The sequence below is a fragment of the Callionymus lyra genome, chromosome 3 (assembly GCF_982586985.1).
Source record: "Callionymus lyra chromosome 3, fCalLyr1.hap1.1, whole genome shotgun sequence".
Classification (NCBI taxonomy): domain Eukaryota; kingdom Metazoa; phylum Chordata; class Actinopteri; order Syngnathiformes; family Callionymidae; genus Callionymus; species Callionymus lyra.
The window spans coordinates 32,648,389-32,672,104 of record NC_141820.1 but is presented as its reverse complement, the minus strand read 5'-3'; the positions used below and the strand labels follow the sequence as shown (position 1 = coordinate 32,672,104).

The following is a 23,716-nucleotide window of genomic DNA, read 5'->3' as shown; positions in this document are numbered from 1 at the left end:
TAAAAAATAGGATGTATTACCATAATATTACATATAAATAAATATATCATAATTATTCAAAACAAAATAAAATTAAATACAGTACATTTAATTGAAAGTATTCATGATCCAGACAGCAGGCGGGTAGAAAGCTGTTGTTGATTGGAGTCCAGCTGGGTCTGGGATTTAGCTCTAAAGGTTGACACCGAAGGGGAGAACAAAAACGAGAAAGAACACATTTATTAAATACAAAAACAAAGCACACAGTATTTAGCAGACACATTATAAAAACATACTTATAAAAGGGAATTCACCATCATTGAGAAAACAAAATCAAATATTCTTCCAGTGTTCCCCTATGAGAAATTGACATTTAGTTAAAATATTTTCTTTTGAGTGAGTAAGGGTGCGGAAATCTTCATTTTTATGCATATAATATGTGAGAAAATGATTGATGAAAACCAGAGTAAATGCATAGGCATTAAAAATTCAGATTTACTAAACTTGTTATTCAACACTGTGTTTTATTGATTGTGTTGACAAACCAGTCAATTTCAGCCTGGCCTCAGACAAACTTTGAAAATCAGGGAACAGACTCTCATGCAGTCATATTCTGCATCCTCCTTTGTAATTGCATGTGTTCTATCACCATCAGTGCTGGTCAAGTATGATGGATGTGAGATAAGCAGGGGGCTGATTGCTGTGGTGTCCCCAACCCCAAGGGATGGATGAGGTTGAAGGCCTCGGCTCCCTGATCACCAGGTGGTAGATGGCTATGGGATGATTGAGGTTTAATGACTAGACATAAAGGTCACGGTGTGCAAGGCTGCACACGTGCACTTACCAACAACTCGCAAAGCTTTTGGCTATGGAACAAAAGATGGAAGTTCCCGAAACTACCAGCAAAAATAAGTCAAATAATAACTAAAAACGCACCTGCAACGGAGGCTTCGGCTGAACATGTATTTTGGAAGTATTCCACAACAAAGTACAGCCGGCATCTGCAGCTGTGCAGAATGTCCACCTGCCATCCAAGAGTAGGATTCCAGGGGATTAAAAATCTGTGAAGGTGAGAAACTTAAACACTCTTCTGAAGACTAAAAAGAGAAAGTAGAAAGAAAACCAGGAAAGCAATTAAGGAATTCTGTCCTCTTAAACTCTTCAGTGTCCTATCTTGTCCGTGCACCTTCATTTCTATTAATTAAATGTCAGATCAGCCGGCTTACTTTTACATCTAAGACCTTTTTTTTTTCTTAATATGCAAAGTACAGAGAGAACAGAGTGACAACAGGTACTTACATCGTGAAAGAAGAGTAGAAACAACATGAAATAGTTCAGAGAAAGTATGATTCACCACTTACTTGACAATGAAATGTCCTTTTGGATAAAAGAAAGTTCATTTTTTGGCTTTTTTTTGGCAATCTATGAATTGTTTTTGTCTTACTAAAGATCAACTCAAGGTCACAGTAAAACGAGAGACATTTATTTGTGTTGATAAAGGTGAAGAATGACTTTGATTTGTTTTTCATTATTTCCTTTTTTTTATCAAAACATAGTCGTTGAATGTTTTCGTGTCATGATGGTCTCTGTTTTAATCTCAAATAAATACTTTTCTTCAAACTAAATAAAGCAGCCACTAAGAAAAAACACGGCCTTGTGTGTGGCTTGGGTTTGGAAGCAGGCTTTTTTTGATGAAGAAAACAGAAGTTTATTTAATCTCAAGTAAGTAAACAGTGACACAAATCTGTGTCCTACTTATATCAATAGCCTTCAGTGGGTCATTTTGAAAATTACTAACAGACAAACATAAAAAATAAGACACGTGTGTCAGTTTCGTTTTCATGATAAATGAACAATAAATAATGTTCAGAATCACATACATACATTTACAAAAAGAACGTGTAGGGAGAGAATATAATTTGCTCAAAGGAAATCTGGTGTCAATTGTCACCAGCATAACAATCTGACACCACAGACTGGAACAAGGACTCCTTTGTAGCCGGCAGCTGGGGACGATTGCTGTAGTGATGTCTTGCTGTAGCTTCATAAGACAATGTATGGTTTTGTTAAGATCAGTAGGTGGCGCCCACAGATTAAAAATGATGCAAAGATTGAAAAGAGAAACTGTTCAAAAAAATATTATATTATAACAGATCACATTATCTATTAAGCTCTGAAAATAAGAGCTCATGAAGCTTCATGAAGTAAATCTTGTTTTTTAATGGCAGGGCTTTTTTATTAAGCTAATCAAATAAAACATGATGAATACCAAAATGTGCAATGAAATGTTGTGGGTGTTTAAAATTGAACACTTGATCACTTTAAACCAGGGGTCTCCAAACCGGTCCCCAAAGGGCCGGGGTGGTGCAGGTTTTCATTTCAAATGATCAAGCATGTACAGCTTAACCAATGAGGTTCAAGCTTAAACAGGCAACACCATATTCATACATATTTAGACACCGCATCGACTGCTGCCGCCCACTAGAGCGGTGTGTATACAGGGCGGCCATCTTGGTACAGTGCCACTCGCTCCTACAGTGCATTACGTCTATAGAGGAAAGATATCAATTGTCAAGCTTTTTAAGCAATATAACATAATGTTTAAAAATGAAATATTCTATTGAAAAAATGTGGGATAAAAATGATGATTAGGATCACTGCAATGTAATAAGAAGTTCAGTGTACAAATGACAGTAAATTGTTGATACTACCTCAGTAATAGATTTTAAATAAAACCCTCTTAGAAATTAAATTACTTTGACCGAAGTTACTTCTGATGCAACTGGACTTGGGACAATACATTTACAAAAACAATTTATTACAAAAGAGCTAAACATTAATACTATGTTATCCCTCAATTACATTTAACCTGCATCTTCTGAAAGTTGCTCGTCTGCTGACAAAATTAGTAGTAAAACCAGCATTTTTTAAAATATCCAAGCACCCTGTATCATTGCTACATGTATGACGATTTGAACAGACCAAACTGTTTGAAAAACGGTCCAGAATTCAGCGGAAAATTGTATTTTAAGATTGAGAAGTAGCTCTTTCCCCAAAAGTAGATGAGCCCCTCATGCTGGCATGGAATACGATTTAATCGTGTCCTTTACGTATGTGGCCTGATCCCTCGGTAGTCGGGTTGTCAAGAACCAGAGGATTGAAAGGGATGTGGGCAGTTATGGCCGGTGGGCATTCGACATGTGGTGTCGTGCAAGAGAATTTTGACAGGCTGAGGATCAGACGAGCAGCTGTATTCTAGATGAGCCACAGCGTCTGATGGCGCAAGATGGCAGACTTGCCAAAAGGGAATTGCAGAAGTCTAGATGCATGATGACAAGAGCCTGGGTCAAAACTTCCTTCTGGGTTTAAATTGGACAACATGCACATGATTGAAGAAGCACTTTAACCTTGTACTGCATCTCATTTCAGTTATGAATTTAAACATGTGGCTATTCTCGCTCTTTATTTTTATTCTAATGTGAAGACACTTGTTAATGTTGTGAAAAAGGAATAAAATCAAATAAAAAAGAACCTGCACGTATCCCCTTTATTGTAACAATTATTGAAACAGTGTGTAGGGAAATAAGTGTTCTTCTTCCATGAATTACGTTGTTCATATTTTTTTCTTGCATCAGGGGACTGGCCTAGCTTGTTTACAGCCAACATGCCGACCTACAAATCACTTTGTTTTTTTATTCAAGACCTCACAGCCTGTTCTGATTAATGCATGTGCTCCAAAAGTGAACTGTTGTATACATTTAAAAGATCACAAGTTTATTGTTTTTTATTCAGCTCAGAAATCTCAGACATTTGAATGTGATGACATGTATTTGACTCCTGTATTATTTAAGATTCCAATGATTATTCCATAATGTATCTTACCTTCTGCAATCGGAATTGTATGAATTATTTGCATGGCTCTGTCCAGCTTGTAACTCAGTGACAAGCAACCAATAACCCAGCCTACTCCCTTGGAGAGTGAATAGTAACATCATATTTTAAATGTATGACACGATAAGGAATGCAGAGACGCAGCTTTATGACCTCTTAGCCTGTATGCCTCTCTACAGCCCCATGTATTAATCCCCTGGGTAGGGGACACACTCTTCAGTGTCCATGGAAAACCCAGATTGAAAACCAAAAGGTGGAAAGCTAGTACCTCCTCGGAGGCTTAACCAGCATGACAAATTGGCTACGCCAAACCCTATCCCAAGGTGCAGCAGTGCAAGAGCCAGAGGGGACATCAAAAAACGGAAAGAAGTGAGGCACCCAGGCCAGAAGGACCTCTTTGTTGGTAAACAAATGGGCCACCTTAAATCTGTTTAACAAAAATTTAGAGTCCGACTCCAGCATCACAGACCGGTACCTGGGCCCTTGTATGGGTGCTGAAGAGGCAAGAGATGAGCATCATAACACAAAAAAACAATAGAGCTGGGACATAGGGTGGCCTGGCATAATACCAACTCTGCACGTTAGGCAACCGAGTCTTCATAAGGTTCAAAGCAGCCGCGGCTTGGGCCCCCGTGTCTGGATCCTGCTGTGCTAGGTATGTGCCCTCTGGCCTGGCTATTTCAACCCTACCCCCCCCCCCTCTCCCCTCTATATATCTTCACCCATCACCGGAGTCTGTATACCTGTGTATTGTATACATTTGTCCCAAACTCACACCTTTTTATTTCTCTCCCGGAGCCCCAGGGATCCACCTGCAGAGCTGCTGTTGATCCAGGGATCCACCTCCAGAGCTGCTGCTGATCCAGGATCTTCACCACGTCATCAGATCCCGAGTTCTCTCCAGCACCCCCATGGACTCTCCTACACTCTCCTCTTTTCTCTCACTATATCCTCCCTCACTCCTCTCCTTATCCATCTGTCTACCCCCCCATCCTTCCTGCCAGCCGGTCAAAGCGGCAGGCCGTCAACAATGAGTCTGGTTCCGCTCGAGGTTTCTGCCTTCTAAAAGGAAGGAAGTTTTCCTCGCCATTGCTCACTGTCCAGCTCACTGTACAGTGTTTTGTTTCTTGCTCTTTGTTGAATTGCTGGGATCTATTTTTCCTTAATCAACTGTAGTCTTATTTCAACTGTATAGTGTCTTGAGATAACTTTGTTATGATAAGACACTTTAAATAAAATTGAATTGAAAATGAATAGAACCCAAAGCATCACCCATGTTTAATGATCCACCCAATTTGTACTTGAGAGCACAGCAAGCAATGAACCCTTAAGTGACCAGTGAAAACATTTTAACTAATTTTTAGCCTGAGGATGGGTGTACTGTAGTACTGTGAATCTGTAGGCCCAGAGAATTTGTGAGCGCTGACCATAGTACTGAAATACAGCAAGTCAGAGATGATATTGGAAGTTGAACCAAAACTATAGATGACACCAGTTGCACTGACACCTAAACAACTGGCTAAGATAGCGCAATCTAGAATTTGATGGCGCTAAGCAACTGTCCTCTCAGTCGAACGCTGGCATTGTGCGTAGCCAACTATGAAACTAGCAATTCTCGGCCAAATACTCTATATTTGCTCTCACCGTCACACTTCCCATGGCTTAAATTTGCACACAACTGCCACACACCAGCTGCTCAACCACTGCACTTAGGGCACATTGTATGCATCGGTTGTAATAGCGATAGGCCCCTTAAAAAAGGTGCCTCATTAGCCAAGGCAGACCCATCAAAAGCCTTAATCATTTCTGGTCTCCGGTCAAGTTTTCATAAATTATAAGGTTGTGGCAAATATTGTAATTTTTTTCAGCAGGTGAGTCATTAACATGCTTGTTTCAGTTTATGGTTTTCAGCCTTGATGACTTATTTTCAGTTTAATAATTATTTTGATACTTCCCTTATTACAATAATTATTCTATAAATGATTTTTTTAACACAGTTGTTTTTATATTTTAGCTCACACAAAAGAAAAAAAAAATTTGAATTGATCTCGATCAACATTATTTTCATCCCATCTAAAAGCGTCCGTTCTAATGAGTTTTTATCCACCAATAACTGCTGCATGACTCAGTAGCTCCAATGTTTTTTCGCTGTCTACAATTAATTACGTACTTCCTCCCTCATTCCCTCTCAAGCAACACATTTCTAATTAACTTCAAAGAAATATCAAGGTCTAAAATAGGAAGCAATGCAGGATCCGATTTAACTGCCCTGTTTTTATTAGTGAATCAGTCCAACAGTAACAATGGAATTAGATATTGAATCATAATCAGGGTACCTCTGTAAACAGCGACTGAAATACTTTTATTGAACATGTTTTCTATAAAGAAATATGGCTGGTTCTTCCCTATGTGATTAGTTACTTCCATACTTTAAATTACTCGTAGGTAATTAAATATGTGCATATATTTACTTCCTATAGCCTGTAAAATATATTTCTCCACATTAGGACCTGAGAGAAAACCTGTAAAGATCATCATGTGAGTCCCATGGTATCTCTCTGTCAAAATCATTTTACCCTCGTGGGCCATCGTTAGCCCTCTAACGGACTGTCGGCACTCTGACGCAATGGAGACCTGCCAACGGACAGCCTCGTTATCCGCTGACTAACTGTTTAGTCATCCGTCAACTGGATAAGTACAGGAGAGCACTGGTAATATTACACTGTAATAAAAAGATCCACTCCCTTGAACATATTTTAAATAACTATAAACATATTCCACATAGTTTAATACATTATATATCATGATATATTTTTGGTGCATGATAGTGATCCACATTCTATTCTCCTGTTAAATTCATTCTTTACTTGGCAAGAAAATGATGTACAACGTGAAAATAATAAACACAAAGTTGATTGATCAGAGAATGTTAGGTGAGTTGATCAAGCTTCATAAAGCAGTTTATTTATTTTCAGAGCACACAAGATTAAACTTTACATTCTTTTGAATCTGACAGGTGCCAACTCTTATCTCTTAAAAACAGGACGCAGCTTCATAAAGCCCCCAGTGGGCCAGAGGAAGGAATAAGGGATATAAAATAAATAAATGAATGTTTTATTCAACCTTCCTTAATCATATTCCTAGGCTATCAAGATTAGAAAATCGGGATCCTTTTTTAATCATTTTTCTATTTTATCTTGTTAAAAACTTCCAAGATGCTCAGTACTTTAATAATTATAGAAATGAATGCAAACACCATCTCCTCGCCACTGCCAGGAAAGGAGTTGCCTAGTGAAGGGCATACCATATTTTCCGCACTATTAGGCGCACCGGATTATAAGGCGCACCTTCAATGAATGGCCTATTTTAGAACTGTTTTCATAAATAGGACGCACCGGATTATAAGTCGCATAGAATAAAAGATACGAGCACGAACGTTTGACTGGGGTTGCGTTATGCATCCACTAGATAAGGCTGTGTTTAAAGGAATGTCAAAAAAACAGTCAGATAAAGTCAAACTTTATTAAGCATTCTGACTGTTCATGAACATCATGATGTCCAAATGATGTTTAAAAGGCTTCAATCAGCAGCGCGTGAGACTGGTGTTGTGAGTAGACAAATGTTGAGTGCGCAACAGAGAAGTTGAGCGCATGTATGACAGCTGGAGCGTGCGTGTATGACATGTTTGAACGCACGTGTATGACTGGTTGAGTGCGCAGCTGAGTGATTTTACCCCAAAAAAATAGATGTTTTGAGTGTACAACAACCAAGACACACTCGCTCATAACGGTGGCAGTACTCTTACTCCATAGACGTCCGCCATGATGTAACGTGCGTCTTTAATCCCACCCCGTGATGACGCAAAGACGTAATTCCTCCCACAGCGTGTCAGCTCAGTTGGCGCAGATTAATGAAAGTGTTTGTAAACAAGTCACCCTCCAAGTAATGTTCATATATAAGGCGCTCTGGATTACACGGCGCACTGTTGTTTTTTGAGAAATTTAAAGGCATTTAAGTGCGCCTTATAGTGCGGAAAATACGGTAGTTGAAATAATAGCTAGAGAGACTTGATTATTTTAACACAAAAATTCTAAATAATAATACTTATGTCAACGGAATGCTTGGTTAACGTGTTGATCATGTGTGTTTAAACACTTGGCTAATAAATCATTTAACTTTCATCTTTCATTTCATCAGTATTGGACAACAGTAAACATAAATGCACATGTTCTAAAGTTCTATAAATTGGACTTCACAACCATTATTGTCTTCAGTTCAAACACAGCACAATGAGCAATCCAGCTCATTATGATTCATCTATTCTCTTCAAGTGAACTGAGAGTTATTGCAGAGGAAATTATAAACAACACTTCTCTCCGCGACACATCTGTTGGGCTGGTGCATGATTGCTTCGTGAGCACGCTTTAATTGGCAATTAGAGGAGAATCCGGACAGCAAAAACAATATGTATATATGTTTGTTGTTTCTGGCTGCCCTTTATATTTTAAATACATTCCAGTCAACTTGATATCAGTGCTAATCTTGGCTTCATTAGCCCATCACTAATATTTAGCTTGGACATGCTTCGATGAAATGGTCCCTGGGAAAACAGACGTGTTGGCTTTAGAAAAGTAAAATGAAAAACGATAGATCAAATGAGATTGTTCCTGGGAGGAAAACAATTTTGGCAATGTAGCATAAAATTCAAACCTTGAGTACTGCAAGTCATTTTTATAAGGATAAAAGAGTTGTGCTGATGAAGTGTGTTTGAATGGAATTGTACTGAGTGAAAGCCATGTGCCTGTGGCATACAGAATTAGGCAGGCGATTATTCAGGACTGTCAAACAATTCTCTTCTATTTCAGTCCGAGACTGATAAAATTAAAGGTTTGCAGCATTCACTGTCAGTTTAATGGGCTTACCAATTGGACTATGATAACCAGTCAATCAGACTGAATGTTCTGGGACATAATGAAAACAACACACGATTTTGCACTAAATTGGAACTCAATCTGCTCCACTTCCTCTAACTCTAGGTTAAGAACTCAAAAGTGCTGAGTAAACATGTCTGAAACGGTTGAAACAAACACAAATTAATGCTTTGAGGTGCGGGCGAAGCCTTGCAGATCAAATGAGAATAAATGTATATTTTCCCTATTAAAACTTGTTGACACCGAATAATGTGGGTGTCAAAAAGTTCCAACTTTATCTTGTAGGGCCAATTTTGTGACACCATTTCTTGAAAAAGTCATGAAGGGGATATTTTTTTTTTCAGGACATTGTCATCATGTAAGAAACAAATGAAACATATTTTTTCACTGTGAACAAGGTGTTATTTTACAGCAGATTAATTAACACCTAACAAATGTGATGTACTGTGTAATGCCCGCATAGGTGTTTTGTAAAAAATAAAATCATAATTTAATATAATGTTGGTTTTTGTGTATTTGCTTGTTTTCCTTATGTCTAAATTAGACATTTTTTAATTGTATTGAAAGATTTATTCTATTTTACAGTAGTATACAATTATACAAATTCCCTTTTTATTGTTTGGCACTGTGATACATGGGTCATTTATATCTTAAATTAATAATAACTTAAGGACATTAATAATCTAAAAAAAACAACATTAAAATATTACCATTGACCAAAAAAAGAAGTAATGTTGGTAGAAAAATAACAAAAGCAAACCATACATTTCAAGAAGTCATGATTAAAATGGAGCCATGAATTATTATTATTTTAAAATTGACAATGTTTGCTCTTTCTAATAACATCCCTTCTCATACTGTATGTCAGGCAGAAAACAATCTCGGAATCTGAGGTAAGTACCAAGTTATTACCGTCAATGTAAGAATCATAATGAGTTATTCAGTTTTAGCCAAGAATGATCATTTGAGTGTATTTCTAGTGTAAGTAATAAGATAAGATAAATTAAGTAACATTGACAACAGCAAAGACAGTTAAATCAAGATTACAACAACAATTAAATATAACATTTTAATGAACAAGAATAGCCTAAAAACAGTGCAGAAAAAACTCTCCTTCTTTCTTTTATCAGTAGAACGGTTTGTAATTCTTTAAATAGATAAATAGGATTTATAATGGGTGCTTTCAGTAGGCTCAGTAAAATCCCTTCTTCAGTAACACCTTGCAATTACTTTTTTATTTTACCTTTTTCTGAATATTTACTGACTTTATATCTACCTTCAGGTTCTAAAGAGACAATTTTTCATCTCTCAAGGTGTGACATCAGCGATGCATTATACAATCAAGAAATGATTGGCGGTACATTTCAAAGGCTCCAGTATCAAAAAAAAGAAAAGAAAAGTAAGCTCCTGCTCGTGTGAAACTTCATTGTCAATTCAAACATTTAGTGCCATCCTCCTTCCACCCGAACACTGTTCCGGTGATGACATATGTTCTAATCATTAGCTCATGTCGCATCTGATCTCCAACCAACATCAAAAGTCGCACATGGAGAAAGAGGAATTCCCATAAGAGATGGAGCAAAAAGGAGGGAACCCGGCTTCCTCGACTGATAGGGAAGGGAGACGGTAAGTGTCCATTGTGTGTCAAGTCATTTAATTCTCTGCCACCGATATTTAGAACTGATGAAGCTTCAGGAAGACATGCCCCATTTTTAAAGCCTAATTGATTGCATGATGTGAGGTTTCATTTTATTATTCATAATTGTAGGATGATGAAAACCCCATTAACCCATCACTTGTGTTAGGCGAACGGTTAGGACAACTTGGTACATTTCGTTTTGTCATGCTTATATAAGGGACTTTAAAATAATTCAAGTTTAGCCCCAAGTTAATCTACTGATAGTTTACATCAGTTTTAGAGGTTCAGCAGTTTTTACAATATGACTTTTCAATCACTGATGTGTGGTGGGGATGATGGTGTGAGTGACTGGTGATTACTAGTAGTGACGAAGTTATGTGAAACAGTGTCCTACTTTTTAGAGCTCTGTATTTGGCCACAAGTTTGAAAATGATATGAGGTTATGGTTTCTTGTTTAAAGCAGTTGTTATAGTTCAGAGAGTGCCATCTAGTGGGTTCTGAAATAAAGAAACTGCTTCATTACTTATAGTTATCGGTAACACAAGTGTTGGATCTTGGGTTAACTATTTTAGGCAGTGATTCATTTGTAAGTTTCATGATATAGTGGCATATTTTTTAGAGGTCAGTAGGTGGTGCCTGAAACTAGTGACGGTCTGATGAAGCTTTATAAAGCAGTGTCATGTTGTATAGAGTTCAGTAGGTGGCGCCATCAGTTTAAAAATGATGTGATGTTTTATCAGAACAGTTTTTCCAACCTAAGGAAAATAGTGCAGAGACTGCCATCTAGTGGACTCTGAAAATAATGACACTGCTTCATGAAGCTTCATCAGACCATCAGTAGTTGAAACTTGAGTGACTGAAGCAGTCGCTCCAAATTCAGTAGTGCCAAAAACTGTATATAAAATGATAAATTTCATATTTTTGGAGCTGAGAGAAAAGATGATTAACATTATTTCCTAATTTGTTTATGTAAGAAAAACTCGAAGTCCCAGCTTGACATAAATAATATGAACCCAATGGAATGCACTATGAGACAAAAAAGTATGGGTTACCAGTGAATTGATGAAGATGATTTTATAAAACTATTCAACGTATTTTTAGACAGGAATGAAAAAGGTTAAAATCCACTGCATAAAAAGTGAACAGGGTTACACAAATACCAGTGAACTGTGTTATGTTCAGCCTTCACCTTCACTGTTGTCTACTCTAGCAGTAACTGTCTGCTCTCCATTCACCTTTTCCCCTCTTATAAGGTTCAAGTAATAAGTCACAATGCTGGTTACATTTATTCTGAAAGCCCCATAGCCTTTATACAGCCTTTTTCAGACACAAAATCACAAATTGCGAGAATGCCTTTACTTATCTACTCTTCTCCTTGTATGATGGTAGATTACCTTCAGTGAAAATCTTTCTCACACAATTGCGTACAATAACTTAACTAAATAATCACCTAGATCAGGATCTTGACCCAGGTGTCATCGACATGTCATAGCTGAACCAGTGGCTTGTTGATCTCTGTTCCCTTAAAAACAGAAGACCAAATTATATTGACACAGTGATGATAAGCTAAACAAAATCCTCAAAAGATGTGACACTCGTGAGAAAAAGATGTTTCATGCATTTCCTTCTTTTATTTAAATGGAGCTTATCTATAGCATTAACTTTGTCTTCTGTTTGTTGTGACAGACGGTTATTGTTTAGAAAGTTTAGGGGAATGTAATTGGCAGCTTGTCATGCTGTCTGTTGCACTCTTGGAAATGTGCCTTTTTTAAATTTGCTATAGCAATAGAATAAGAATCTGCTACTAAGTAACACAAATCAAACAAAACAGCTCTTCTGGCAAACATGTAATTCTCACGAAAAGTTCTTAGGATTTGAAGATGTGCACTATAAACATCTATATAATTCCAAATATGATATCGTCTCTCCCAATTCATTACTAGCGCAGACCTTTATGTGCAAATCTGCTCAGATTGTCTCACTCATGAATGAGACCCAAAGTATTTTGAGGTAGATTGGGCAAATATCTTTGGAAGATTGTTACCAAGAATGAAAGCAAGACACATGTGGCTTCTTGTCACAGTTTACCATTTTTTAGCCCATCCAGATTTAACAGGGTTTTCGGTTTGGCCACCTCCTAAACTCATCTCTGCTTTCTGCAGATTATCTGGTACTCTTTTCTACTTTGAACTGACAAAAACCGTTTGCAGCCAAATGTAAAGTAGCTGAATTCATCTGAGGCCTGCTTGACTTTAAATTGTATTTTTTCAAATGTATTTATTGGACTGAATATATGCATATTAAAACATACACATTGTTTGTTGTATTCTTGGTAAGTCAGGCTCTACTTTTTAAGGTTTAAAACGGTCTAAAACATTAGGTTTATTCTGTTTAAAAGTATGTGGAATAACACCATCTTCACTTGAGTGAGATATAGCAAGTCTCAAAAGAAAAAAAAATAGGGGTATTGTTGTTATCCCTGTAAGCTTACTGGCACTAAATTCATATCAGCTGACATAAAAAGACAAACCAGTGTTCATTGCCTTCGGAAATTAGGAAACTATGAAACTATGAAACATAATTTGTAGCTAATAGGTAATTGTTGAATGTATCTACAGACAAAGCTACACCCCACACTCAAAAGACACATGTTTTTATGTCAGCAAAGCTACACCACAGAAGTGGTACTGGCCTGATAAAATGACTGGGTTGGCTTGGCTGGTGCAACCACAGAAGTGTTACTTCAGGCATCTATTATTTAAAACATAATTATGCGGCAAGCCTCTTTCTTGGCCAGTCAATCAGAACCCAGCTTTTCATTAAGCTTCTGTCGTCGTATTCTGCTAGAGGCATGACCCTTCAACTGAAAAACACATTTACCAGTAACCAGATTCCCATATCCACATGTACACACAACACTACCTGCCAATACATCATTTAAAATACAAGAGGAATCTTGAAGGAGACGACAGCCCGAGTACTTCTCCCTACTCTCATTCGCTTTCTCTTTTTATCAAATACACGCTCAGTGTGACTCAGTGTGACTCAGTGTCAAAAGAGTCCTGCTGTGTTACATCAGAGTAAAATCTGACAAGAGTAAAGGGAAAGAAAAGATTGTAAGCACAGAGGGCATTTTGCAGGTATAAAGAGAGGACAAAGGGGAGTGGGGTGAAATCAAGGCTGAGTGCAAACACTACAAATTAGAAAAAAAACAAAAACACCTTTGATCTACTGTAAGACACTCTTTGAGGTATTATTGCATTTCTCTCAACTGTACCAGCATCTTGTGTTAGTTTATCTTTCGATTTGTCAATAGATTTTATGAAGCAGTGTCCCATTTAAGAGCACAGCATTTGGTGCCCCAAGTTAAAAATTTTGTTTCAATAGAAAATATGTTTGCCATAGAGAGTGCCACCTAGTGGCCTCTGAAAGTAAAGTTCTGTGAAGCTTTATCCAGCCATATCTAGTCCAAGAAATAATTGTTTAAGGTTTGTCTTTGATCCAATAGTGGGTTGACAGAATTTCAAGAAAGTAAGCAAGTAATAGTTATTTTTAAAGTGCCTTTCTAGACCTGGGTCACAAAATGCTTGAACAATCAAAAGCAATACACAGTTGAAAATACATACCAATTAAAAAATACAAAACTGCAGGCGAGACAGCTTCTTCTGGTTTAAACACGAAAGTATACTTTAACAATAGTCTAAACAAGAAGACACAAACGCATGGATTATAATATCGTGTTGTGAAATAATTTTCCAAAGTTTGGAGATTTTTCTCAGTTGAAGGAAACAGTTTTTAGTCAGTTTTCTGCAGAGTTGAACTAGAGACATGTCTTTGTCAAATACAACACCCAGGTTTCTCAGGCTCAGTTTGACAGACTTGCCTAAGTCCCCCAAGTACTGACTCAACCCTGGAACCTCATTATCAGGTGCAATAACCAGAGTTTCAATTTTATCCACATTTAGCTGCAACCATTACAACTCCACACCAGGGGGCTTTGCTCACCCCAAATTAAAAGACACAGAAACCTTTTTTATTAAACCTTAAAGCCCTATTTCCTTTGAACTGGTTCTGCCAGGTCCATACCTCAGTCGCCCGTTTCATAACATATGTTCTGGTTCCAAGTTGTGCGATTCGGACTCAGTTTTAAAACCTTCTTGAGTTAAGAAATCTACTGCAATTGTCGTTTTTCCCCTTTTTAGATTCTACACTAGTTTTTGAAGAATCTAGTGAGTCCGTAATTTCCGAGGATCTGTTCTCTGTGTTTATGTATTATTTTAAGTGAAATGTTTCTCATTTTAATTCAATGATGGACTTTAGTCGCATGCAAAATCCAGAAAAGGACATTAAATTTAATATAAAGACTTTTTTTTAGACCTGTCAGGGAAATGTGACTTAAAATGAAGTATAAATAGAACATTTATTATTTTTTAACATGACTTATTTACTTGCTTATATTTTACTTTTTGCAGTGTGCTTGTTGTTTCAACTAACTCTCATTCTTATGTACATTTATGCCCAAAGCTCATTTGAGAGCAGGAATGAATACATTCACAGGACGGAGGACAGCACTCGAAGAGAGGCATGTCTAGTTGATGCTCCAAGATACTTGGAAATTGGAAATAGTTGTGTGCAATACTTTAGGTTAAATCTAATATTGTCCTTTAACCCCTTAACGCCTAGTGTCGAATTCGCGACATACCGCTTCCATTAAGCATGCGCCAGAGATCGTGCGCGAGTTTCCCTAATGTTGGTTCATGCCTCTTCGATAGGAACATAGGAACGTTTTGCAATCACTAGTTTCTCATAGGACCAATAACATTTGAAACCACGTCCGGTTTACGATCGTGTTTTCTTCCCTGTGTTGCGCAACCCATTCAAAGCTGGAAGCGCGAAAGGATCGTCTTGTTTGAGGTAAGGTACCGTAAAAAAAAAAATACACGTCTGCTTATTGTTTGTCTGTGGAACTAGGAAAAGTAAAATAAAGTAGTTTTGAACATAATTTTTGAAGATATTTCAAGTTTTCGGTTTGTAGCGAATTCGCGACATTCGTCCATATGGGCTAAATTAATCAGTATGGCCAGATGCGCAATGGCGCAGTACACAATAATATATTCAGATGGATTTTAGCCGTCACACGCTTTCTATAGCAAAAACAATTCTTGTAACAATCTGTAATCATGTAGCATGTTTTATGAATTACATTTTTGACGTTTATTTTTCCTCAGGAATGTTTTATGGTAAGCAAACTCCTGTAGAAACCAGAGTTCCACCAGCTGAGAGTGAGGACATCTGTCTCAGTGAGAGTGGAGAAGTTGATGAGGAATACACACCTGAACAAGGTGGTGAAAATAGCAGTAATAATGCTATAATATTGTATTGTACAGACTTTCAGCTTTTGTTTTGTAAGCCACATATTTGAGGACGTCACTTTGAGAGCAGGTTGTGTAAAGTTCTAACCTTCCTAACCTAACCTAAATAGAATAGTCTGCACTTTTCAATGGTGTTTTTTTTTTAAACACCAGGTGACAGCAGTGAGGAAAGCTTCACGGCTGAAGAGGATGATGAGCTTCCTAGTGTAGCTACTCCTGAACAAAAAGACAGAGTAGAGTGGGAAGAAATAAAACATTACATCCGTTTCAATGACAACATGGCACCAAACAATGACAGACTTTTCAAAATAAGGCCACTCATTGATGCATTTCTTCCCAAATTTCAGGCTCTTCTACAAGAGCAAATGCTCTGTGTTGACGAGCAAATGGTTCCTTTCAAAGGAAAATCAAGTTTAAAACAATATGTCCCCAAGAAGCCACATAAATGAGGATATAAAATATTTGTGCTTTGTGACAAAAAAGGGCTGGTGCATTCCTTTGATGTCTTTGAAAGGAAAACTGACCCTGTGTTCAAGTGTTCTTAGTGCAATGTTCACTTGTGCCTGACCAAAAATAATAATTGCTTCAGGGAGTTTCATGAGTAAGGCACCCCACAATTGAAACAGTTCAGTTATCGTTGTTATAGTAGTTGTTGTTATAGTATTAGTTGTTGTTGTTGTTGTTGAATATTCAGGTACTGCATATCATGGTGTTAGCTTTTACTCAGTGCACCTGCACACCTAGGGATTCCTCGCACCACTGTGGGACCAGAAACGACCAGCTTATTAGTGACACGTCTGCAGCACGTCAGGTGACGCTTCTGAGGAAGACTTGAGTCACTTTTTTTTCTGTTGTTGTTTTCTTACCACTGTAATGTATATGTTTGCATTAAAAAATAAAATTTCATGCTTAAGATGGGAAATGTGTTTTAATATTTTTTGGTCCTCTAATGCCTGTTGTCGCTAATTTGCGACATACCCAATTTTACAATAATTTTATGTTCTAGAGTAAAAATGTTTATCTTCACTTAATTTAGTCTCTGCTTGAAAGCAAAAACACACATTTTTTTTTTTTTTGAACAATTGCAAATAAATTCAGGCGTCAAGGGGTTAAATCCGTTTTATTACATGCATAAGGTTAATCTGTATCTTACACTATAAGTTGCATTCATGTTAAACCGATAGTTCACCAAAATTCAAAGTCCACTCATTTTCTACTCACTCTCACTTCGAGTAAGGGTTGGGATTATTTTCAGAGTAATCTGTTTTAGGCGAAAAAGTAAGTGCATTTAAATGTAGTGACTGGAGCTCAGTTTTTTTTCTAACTAAAATAAAAATGATAATACCTCCATGCTGCTCACCTGTAATGCCCATGTTTGCTATAAAAGAGAGAGAATAAGAATTCCAACACTTAGTTGTCATAAGGGTGTGAGTATAAATGAGTTAAATTTTATTTTTGGCTGAACAAACCCTTTATTTTTGTATACACCATTCACATATAGAACTTTCAAATGTAATCAAACAATAACCACAAACAGTACTTAAACACACAGAAAGGATACTGGTTGCCTGAAGCTGGAACCCCTAACACAAGCCCTGTTAAACAAACATATTGTGCTGCATTCGGTGTCTCAAACTTACCTTGCTGTAGAACTACAACCACACAATCTCTGAATTAAATAGCTGTGTATCCAACACTCCTACTCCTGTCAGAACAAACTTCTAAATGGCCCGTTGTTACTGTTTTTTAAGCCCATTTGTTGTTTTACGGGCGCAGTAAGGCTCTGTTTGTCAGCTGAATCAAATGCAATATTTTTAATTGAAGAAGGAATACCATAATGGGGTACCGACAAGTGGAAACCAACAAGTTTATTTTGGAGTTGTGGTTATTTCAAGGAAACTCATTAAAACTACACCATTACGTATCTGTTTACCTGCCTGGAAATGTTAAGCCTTTCTTCACCAATATGCCTTGTTACTAAATGTGTCCAAGTGAACACTTGAGATCTCTATAAAAATACATTTAAAGGATTTAAAGAAAAGTACCCAATTGCTAACAGAAACGGAGAAATAATGATGTTGACTCAAGTCTTTTCCTTGTGTTCAATGTCTCTTCTAGAGCCTTGCGAGAGTTTTGCCTTTGTAAAAGTGTCATTTCTACATTGGGTGGTGCATAATAAGCAGAGTGACAAGGGCCTGTGAGATATCTGTAGGCTGTCAGAAAATGTTTGAATAATATTGCCTAATTGGTGCCCTATATGTTTTTGAGCCAACAATAGTAAAGCAATGTTTTAGTTATTCGAAGCATTGTTGGGCATCTGAGAGTCTCTTTGTTCCAAATGGTCCATTAAGGGCCATTGAGTTGATTTTTTTTTTTTCTAGGTGAAAGCTGACTTAGGATATGTGGCTAAAATGTATATTGCATATTGAAGGGTAAATTGTGTACTTATAATACAATACATAATATTTACACAAGTCATGTTTATTAAGCCACAGTAAATGTGGCTTCATCAGGTTATTTCAACAAAAAAAGCCTCCTGATTTTTTTTTCACTGTCCATTGAGTGCTATACTGTGTTAGTTAATGTTTTACTTGTTATTTGGTGATTGTGTATTATCATTTATTTCAGTTAAGTGGTGTTGGGTCTTGAGTCCTATACCTAGTGGTCTGCTGGATAAGACTTTTGAAAAAGTGTACTACTGGTTAAGAGTTCAGTAGTTTGTAGGGTAGAATAGCTGTTTAAATCAATAGGTAAAGCACAACCTTTTATGAAGCTCAATCAACTATTAACAATCAATACAGGATCCATATACTGTATTGATTGTTAATAGTTGATTGACTGACTCCTTCAAGAAACATATTAAGACATTTTTTTTTGTTCAGGCTTTTCCTTGATTTTCTGGAACTCCTGTGTTGTTCTCAGTTTTATCTTGACCTTTAAAGTATATATTTTGGTGAGTATTGTTTTTATTGTTTAAGCGGTTTGTGACCCTGGTTTGGAAAAGTGCTATATAATAATATATTAATTAATATATTAATTATCTAACTGCACCTTCTTGTTATTTTTGTAAATATGATTAAAAGTGTATATAATATAGTACAGATTTATTTTCTATTCTATTTAGATTTTTTCTTTTCTTTTTAATATTTTATTTCTGCTACAGACATGTAACTCTGAAAAGGAATGGATGACTCTGAAAAAAATAACATCCATTAGTCGAAACATGATGGTGAGTTTAAATTTTGGACGAACCATCACTTCAAGTGTTGTAACCTCTGACTTATTGTTTTGTAGCTGCAGCACTCGTACATTAGTGTAATCCGATTTTAAATGCCATTTTGATCCCAATATGCACAGAACACTCCCGCTCCGCAACTTTCCCAAAATAAATTTCTAAAATTATGTCGAAAAGATTATAAAGAACAGGTTTGTTTGCTTATCCTTTACAGAAGTAATCTTCTATTGACGCAATGATTTGTTGGAAACTTTAATAAAGTCAGTTTATTGAATGCTAAGAACCAGATTAGCTTCTTAAACCTTTTCAGGATATTTTTGGATTTCCAGATTAAAACTTTATTCTGCATTCTGAGTCACTGATGTAAAATCATTATTTAATTATCAAACACATTTCTTTTTTCCTCTCAGTTCTTTGATTCTCGTGAATATTTGTCAAAATAAGGATTAATAAAACTAACAGGAAATTATTCATTTTTATTATAAGAGGCTTTAAAGTATAATTATCAGCCAAACAGTAATGAGTTTCTCTCAAAATAAATCATGATCTACTTTTGAAGCATTATTTTAGAATCTTCTTGTGATCTAGCTATCAACACATTTTAATATGTTACTACATAGTACAGCAGCTTTTTGAAATCAAAAGCAATTCATTAATCCTCTGAATATTAATTATCCTTTTTTTAATAAATTAATTTTATTCCACGTAATTTCTTGTTGGATTTGTGGGGGCAGGGGATGAACTTTTCTTAATTACATATATTCTTTTAATTTCTTACTCATTATATCTTATGTTCATCTGTAGATTAGAGCCTTCCAGAGAGAAAGATGCATCAGGCTCTATCTATAGGGTGGATGAGATCCACTCAGAGTTTTTCAAGGCCTCGGGTGTTCCGGGGCATCCTTGGCTGATGCGTCTCTACAACAGAGCTTGGGCATTGGGGGCAGTACTTTAATTTTAGCACACTAGGCTAGTGGTCCCCTATTTTTGAAAGGGAGTGCTCCAATTAAAGGGCAATCACACTTCTCCTTCTCTATGGCAAGTTCCATGCAGGGGTCCTGGAAAGAAGGGTCAACAAAATAATCAAACCTCGGCTTAAGAAAGAGCAATGTGGTTTTCACCCTCATCATGGATTGTGGATCAGCTCTATTCCCTGGGCAGAATCCTTGACAGTGATTTGGAGTTTACCTTACTTGTCTCTGTGTGTTTAATGGATTTGGAGAAAGCATTAAATTGTTTCCCTTAGAGTCATAAGCCACACTAATAGATATTTTATTTCTTTTTTCTGTTGTATTGATTATTACATCCTAAGTTACATTTCCCACTGACTCATGGCATGTTGACATGGTTCTGTCAAGTTTACACAAAAAAAAATTATATATAACCTAGGTAGATTTTTCTTTTTCCAATTAGACACAGCATGTTAATGCTAAACCTAGTTGAAATAAGTAAAACTCAGACTCTCAAGTTGGACCATGCCAGCCCAATGCTCCCTAGGATTGTTCATGCATTTAACATTGTTTTGTTTTTTTGTCATAATATTAACCTCTATTTCTTTTTTATTTCATAATGACCCCCTGCTCTAGATAACCTAAACCACAGGAAGCAGCCAATCATGGACAAGCCAGGGCCACTCGCAGGACATTTGCGGCCCATGAGATTTTTTTCTGTTGTCCTTGTGGAGTCCCTTACTCCACTGACATTCATTTTCTACAGAGTTGTCCTTCATATTTTACATTTTATTGAATAGTTAGGATAGGACAAAAGTATAAAAAACACTTACACAATTTCAAAAAGGGCATAAAGTAAAGGTTAAACAACACAAACATCACAACACATAAAGCAACAAAATGTAGATCCATTATGGACCAAAGTCCCCAAGGCTTGGGTCCCAGTCGGTTTGCCCTGTACTCTGATTTTTTAAGGATTTTTATGAATCTGTCAGGACAGATGCTGGTCCAATATGAGCCTTGAGTTTTTTCCTGGTCAGATACAATGAGAGGTTAGATGGAAATATACTGTCTTTCAACTACCATTGGGATTTTCTACAGAGCTTTCCTAGCATACGACACAGTGATGCAATGTGTTGGAATGCTACAAAGGAACACCAACATCCAGGAAATATCCCCCCATCCCAAAGGCTCCTTTCACTACAACTCAAATTTAACCCAGTTGAGAACTACCACCGATGTGTGTGCTCAAGAACTTAAATAAGTAACACCTCTCACCTTTTAAAGCTGCAAGTCCAGCCTTCAAGTAAATAAGTTGCCTTCACGGGTTTAGAGGATAAAAGAAAAACATTAACATGTAGATGTAAGGTGAATGTGTCAGTCCCGTTGGGTTTTACACAGCATTGATTTTAACTGGCGAAAAGGGAGAAGTCTTGTTAAGTGAGCTTATGAGGCATTAAAAATAAAAAAAACAAACAAACAACAACATGGGATAGACTGCATTTCCATTTGACAAAGATTGTAGTTACTGTTTTTAAAAAATAACAGGTAACACTTTAAAATAACCTTCTATAATTACTAGTTATTTAATGGTTAGTAAACTGTTCATTGTTGACAAACAAATAAAACATTTTTAAGGGGCAAAAATGTGTTGATTTAAGTGTCTCTTAAATAGATGTTTGACAGCTATTCTACTCATCAGTATGTGCCTGTTTGTACAAAACTCTTTTAATTTAAATGTTTTTAAATAGAAAATGTGCTTAAGCCCTGCCCACTGAAAACTCTTTGTATTACTTTGTTTTAATCGTGTAACCACACCCACTATGCTGTGATCGGTCAATGATCAAGGTTTGTCATGCATCGTCATTAATCCCGGAAGTCTCAACCTCTTGGACTTGTTATATAAAGAAAGAAGCATGGCTTTCTGCCAGAAGAGTGAAGACCATTATTGCATCATGATGGGCTTCACTCTCCTAAACAGTTTTTCGCTGCAATTTCAGACGGGGGAGAAATTTATAAAGTAATAACTTCAAAACATCTTCATGACGAGTGACTTACTGCATTTCGGAGAGGAAACATTTGAAACATGTCAGTGACTCAGGAGAGTTGGGTTTTCATAACTTACTGCGACCACAATCTCAGTGCCAGATTGCAGGTGCCCTCTTCAAGTCCTTGTGCAGCTCATCACTTGGGCAAGAATGAGCTTTAAGCCTGTCAAATCCAGGTCCGTAGTCCTAAGGAAAGGAAAAGTGGCTGACCAGTTCCGCTTTATGCTGGGAGACACCAGGTTTCCAACAGTTTCAGAGAAGCCAGTGAAAAGCCTAGGCAAGCTCTTCACCGACTGCAACCTCTATACATGGCTCTCTGCAATGGACAAGTCAGGATTTCCTGGCAGATTTAAGGCCTGGATTTACCAGTTTAGCATCCTCTGGCCTTTGTTTATCTATGAGGTCCCACTTACCAACATGGAGAGCTTTGAGCGGAAGATCAGTCGATTTCTGCGGAGGTGGCTGGGCCTGCCACGGAGTCTCAGTAGCATGCTTTTTTGGCCATTGCACCAAGCTACAGCTCCTTTACAGCAGTCTGACAGAGGAGTTCAAGGTCACCCGAGCCAGAAAAGTCCTGCTCTACCGAGATTTGGCTGATACCATGGGCATGTCCAAACAGGGGGTGTGGACGAAGTAGGAGCATACAGCTGGCCAGGGAAGATCAGCTAGGCAGAACTCTGGAAGGCGGAGCCACACCATTTCGAGTTCTTGGTTCAGTCGGTGTATGATGTCCTCCCTAGCCCTGTTCACCTGGAGCTTTTGAAATCACCTGCTTGCCAAATCTGCCAAGAAAGAGGATCATTGGAGACTATCCTCAGTTGCTGCTTAAAGGCCTTGGAAGATGAATGTTATCGTTTGTGCCATGAACAGGTCCTGAACGCAGTAGCCGACACCATCTGCACTGGCATTAATATTAGCAAGCAACATCACCCAGCCAAGTCTACAATTGCCATTGTCCGAGCAGGCGAGAGGCCGCAGAAAGACCCAGGGGGGCCTTCTCGTGACAACAAGAGACTGGCACATCCTTAGGCCTATTGCACAAAAGTAGGATTGACACATCCAGGATGAGTAAGTAAGCTGGGTTCGATGAATCCAAAACAAGAGTGTCCAGGCTTCCTTACAAAGCAGGATGAGCAGACCTCTTCTTCAAGTAGACCCGGCGATCGATCACATATTCCCTGATTCACTAGGGCAACGAGGGCAAACAGGCATCCTTTTAGAAGCCTATGAATAACTCAAAGAATAAAAAAAATAATCAGGAAACATTTCTTAGTGTTATTCTGAGTCAAACCATGTTTATATTTGGCTCATGCTTCTAAACACACTTTAAAGCTATATGAAAAAAAATGCATTTTTGTTTCATTTCTCGATGCGTGGGGTCCTGGTTCAAATCCCAGAGGGGACATGAAATCCTACTTTCTGAAACAGGATCATAGATTAGTTGAGCCAGGATAACCAAGATAGCTCGACTTATTACTTTATACTACTTTTGTGCAATAGGCCTCTAGTTGACCTAGGAAGACAATTGAGATTCCCTGACACTATCGCAATTACATCGCTCCGACCGGACAAAGTCTTGATGTCCGAGGCAAGCAAGCAAGTGCTGTTAATTGAACTAACTGTCCCCTGGGAAGATCGGATGGAGGAAGCACGTTAAAGGAAGAGGGCCAA

At 37.4% G+C, this 23,716-nt stretch overlaps 1 pseudogene; it reads left to right on the top strand.

Moving 5' to 3' along the window:
- Positions 1-23,074, top strand: part of LOC148084492 (uncharacterized) — a 29,836-nt pseudogene extending 6,762 nt beyond the window's left edge.
- The last annotated feature ends 642 nt before the right edge of the window (positions 23,075-23,716 follow it).